Below are 4,568 nucleotides of genomic sequence, written 5' to 3'. Positions count from 1 at the left end.
GACCAGAGAAGAAAGGCTCATTTCAGAGATCACCATTTCAAGGCTCATTATTCTGCAGGGTTTTCTGCTAGCTTTTAGAAATGTCAAAGTAATGTTCTTACTAACATTTCTGTTGTTTAAACCTTGAAACCAAATTATTTCCTAAACAGATACGTTGGACCTGTTCCTCTTCTCTTTCTGTTACCTGCCTTCTGAGGGCAGCTGTGACTTTCACCATCCCTTCCCCAGGTCAGACCCAGCCTTGGCTTCACCCAGCTGCTGGGTGCTGTGACAGTGCTGCTTTGGGAAGTACAACTAGAGAATTTGTCACGAGAAAGCCCAGACTGTGAGTGAGAGCAGGAAGGTAAATCCAACTGTCTGATTATCCCCAGCTCTCCTTTGCAAAGTAGGAGATTTTGTGTCTTCTCTGTAAAGGTGTTGGGCGTTTGGTAGGTTACTGGAGCCATTTGGGAGCTGTGGGCTCAGGAGCCAACTCCAAAACCAAGTTGATTCACCTCCAGCAAGATCCCTATGGAAAAGAATGAAAAGCCCTAGTCCCAGAGAAGCTGTTATCTGTTAGCTGTTATTCTTTTTTTCAGCTGAAGTCAGAGCTGATGCTCATATACATTTTATACACTGGAGCTTCGCAGAGCACAGATGACTGTTTCTCAAATGGAGAGGTCAGTTACTTGTGTTCCTGGCTTCAGCTTGGTCTTTCATGTCAGTCTGCCCTGGGAGGTTTTCAAAGTCAGTGTGTTCTCCCTGCTCTGGATCAAGTCTGAATTTCCAGTCAGGAAAAAGCGTTGTTGTGGGCAAAGTCCAAAGAGTTACAGCTTTATTTATGGTTTAGTTACCACCTCCAGCAACGGAGCTCATCACTAGCAGTGCCTTGGGCATGGCTCCACTTTATGAGTTAGTGAGGCTGTTTTCAGTGTTGTCAACAGAAGAAATAAAGGACCAGGGTGGAACTATTGCCCCAGTAACATGAAGGGCAAAACTCCCACGGACTTCAGTGGACCAGCACTTCACTTAGTACTATATGTGAGCAGCACATATTTTATTGTCACCTTGATGTCTGCTTGTCCAGCTGCTTTTCTCAAAGCATATTGAGTCCACGGGCAGCCTCATGGGCCTGGCAGTACCTCAGGTGCCTTTTCTGTGCTGATAAATTGCAGGTTGGTCTTTCTGTCACATCTGTCACTTTCTTTTTTTGTCTTCAGGTCACTGCTCTTTCTGGCTCTTGGAAATTATTTTATGTCCTTCTCTACAGTAGCTTTAGATCTGAGTCCATGTAACTGTAAGGAGAGGGAGCAGAAGGATGTTTATGGACTTTCCCATGGCTACAAAAGAGGATCAGGAGTCAAATTCATAGGTTGGGTCAGCAGGCCAGCACTCATGTTGGGCCAGTAGGTCAGTGAGAATTCCCTAGATGAACAAATCATCTGGTTCATAGAAGAAATGGATGAATCCTTGTGTTCCCTCCCCACAGCCTTCTTTGCCTTCCACCCAGTTAACTTAGTTGTGAAATTCTGGGCAGGTTGTATGTACCACCAAGCCCACTATGTAAAGATACACACACACGCACCCTGCACAAGCATGCACTTCACATGGTGTACAGGTTTGGTAATATTATTTACAGCAATTAATCTCCCTGTTTCAGAGTTTGTGTGGATTCCTGTCTAATCTCCAGAAAGATTATTTATTTCTATATCCTGAGTGCCAGTGATATGCAAAGGCCAAACAGCACTGCACAGTGCCCTTTGGGAAGAGACTCCTGCTTAAAAGCCTTCCAGATCCTGGCTGTCACAGCAGACTATATTTGGAAGGATGGGAAAGCAACATGAGAGGCACATGGAGCAAAAGGTGTGAGCATCAGCAGTTTACCGCAAGTAAACAGTTCCACTTCTCTAGCTGTTGTGTTCATCAGTCTTGTAAACAGGATCTGCCTACAGTAAGATAACAAGGCAGTGTGCCTGAACCTTTCCTCTTCCTTCACAGTTTGCGTTAGAAACTGTCAATACTCATGTCAGCCGTTCTGTTTCATCCCTCTGTGATCCACCATTGCAGTGTTTAATTCCACCATTGCAATATTTAATTCCACCATTGCAATGTTTAATTCCACCATTGCAATGTTTAATTCCACCATTGCAATGTTTAATTCCACCATTGCAATATTTAATTCCACCATTGCAATGTTTAACTGGCCCCTGCAGACTCCTTTGCTTTGCTGGAAGCCAAAAATCACCAACCTTGCTTCCTGCTCTTGCAGGGGTTTACAAAAGAAGGAGTTAGTTGTCTGGGATCAAGCAGCACTCCAAATCGCTCCAAAACTGTCCTCTGCATTTTGGAGAATGGGGTGTTACTGTCCATTTTTTTATCCTGCTCATGGAGAGGCAGCCGGTGCTGGCAGCTGTTTCTGCTGTCCTGTTTAGAAGAGAGCTGTGTGATCTGGAAACTGATGGTGCCGTCTCGTCTGATAGCATCTGCTTTCCCTGAATAATTGTGGACATTCCCACCTCTCCACTCATCCCTCCAAGCACCTTGGAGCCATAAATTGCAATGCTAGAGCAAATGGAGTCATGCTTGGGGAATGATCTCCCGGTTCAAGGTGAATCCTGATACCTGACGTATGAGAAGACCAGGCATATGCTAAAAATTCCTTGCTAATTTGGGTTGCTAGTTCATCAAAAACATCCTCCCAAACACGCACAGGATGTATTAAGTTATGGTATAGTAAGCGATCGGCTTGTCATACTGACATTTCTGCTCCTTGCCAGAAAGTCCCGGACTTCATTATCTCTCTTCAGAAACCAGATCTGTTAGTGTCACCCTGCAATAAATTTGTGTAACTGGAAACCTCTCCCCAGGCATACAAACAGATGAGGACAACTGAGCATTGCTGCTCTCTGAAGACTGGTATATAAATATATACTGGGCTGGCTAACCACATCTCTTCTCTGTTACATTTCCAATGAGTCTTAGTCTCCAAATCTTTATTTTACTGGTCCAGTAGCACTTTGGCACAGGCACAGAGCGTATTGTGGGGTGGGGCTTAGCTGTTTGGGCTGTCGAATGAGGGGATTTAATTGTGTATAAGTTACTTTATAGCATTACCTTCCCAGTTACTGTTCTAGTTAAAAGCGCTCGGAAATGCCACTGGTCCTGCTGCGGCTGGGGAGGTTGGCAGGGGTGGCCCCCGCGGTGTCAGGACACAGCCCCTGTGCATGCTGTTGCCGTGGTGACTTAGAGACCAGAAGGAAGGAGTGCTTATAAATAAAACTTCCTCTGTGTGGTGATCCTGTGGGTAATGAAGTAGATGGCCAGAAAATCGGGAATCTCCAAGCCATTGTCCCTGCACGTGATCTCCAGGCTCTTCTGTTAACTGCTCTCTGCCTCAGTTTCCTTATCTGAGAGCATTTCCCCCTCTTTTGAGGCCTGTAAAGAAGAGCTCTAGGTTAGGTATCATTTTGTTTCTTCTCAAAATTAAAAAAAAAAAAAAAGCACCATTACCATGTCAAAGAAGACAACTCAACAGAAAGCCTGTTTTCCTTTAGAAAGTCCTAAAATGAAACATTTTGTTCCAGTTTTTAAAAAACTGTCCATTTTACCAGCTGTTACCAAGGTGGTGATTGAATGGCTTTAATTAATGAAAATCTGCTTTTCAATAAACAAAATATTTCCATTATATATGAAGTAAAAATTGCCCTTTTGTAAGAAGGAAATGCTGAGACAGCTGTTTAAAAAAGTCATGGCAGAGGCACAGAGGACTGCCTTCTGCCCTGTCCGTGTAATATTTGAACCCAAAGGGAAAACTGAGTATAGGCAGGAGCAGGCACAGCAATTACAAAAGCACCACTTTCCCAACTAATATTGTGATTATTACATTATTGAGAATCACCAGAGCCAGTAGAGTGATGGTAAAACCCTTCATGCTCTTTAAATCATCTCCTCAGGTTCCTGAGGGCTGGGAGCGCCTTTTGCCTGTGTTTGGAGCCCAGAGCAGCGCAGCAGCTCCGAGTCCACCGCTGCGGCTTCGCGGTGCGGTGTCGGGAGAAATGGAGAGCAGTGGTACGGCATTTTTTTAGAGCGGTGTTACGCCATGTGTGTATGGCTGGAAGGCATTTCAGGAGGGCTAGAAAGGAGCATCCACGCTGATCTCCAGCTGATATTATCATGGGCCAATGATTTCTTGCAGTTGATGAAACTAGTAGTAAGAACTCTATGGTGTAATAGCTTTCCATGTTAGCTTTCAAATGCAGTGCAGCAGGTAACAGTTTACCAGGCGCTTCTTGACTGATTTCATAATTACGAGGCTAATTTCTGGGACACTTTCTTAATTTCAACATTTCTTATTGGTATTCTTAAGGAAAATCAGTATAAATAGTCTACTGTGTTTTGCAGAGATCATGCCAGTCCACATTCTGTTTTATCTGGTTCCGTACCAAGGCATGAGCCCACACAATTGTCTCGTAATTTGCAATCTTGGCTCATTAAGGTGATAATTTGATAAAGCAGGTTGTTGTCTTTACCTGGGAGGATCTCTTCTGGGTTGATGCATTGATACTGTGGGCAGACCTGTCAATACGCTC

The sequence above is a fragment of the Pterocles gutturalis genome, unplaced genomic scaffold (genome assembly GCF_000699245.1).
Source record: "Pterocles gutturalis isolate BGI_N339 unplaced genomic scaffold, ASM69924v1 scaffold9930, whole genome shotgun sequence".
NCBI classification, from domain to species: Eukaryota; Metazoa; Chordata; class Aves; order Pterocliformes; family Pteroclidae; genus Pterocles; species Pterocles gutturalis.
Note: the sequence above shows the minus strand (reverse complement) of the source record.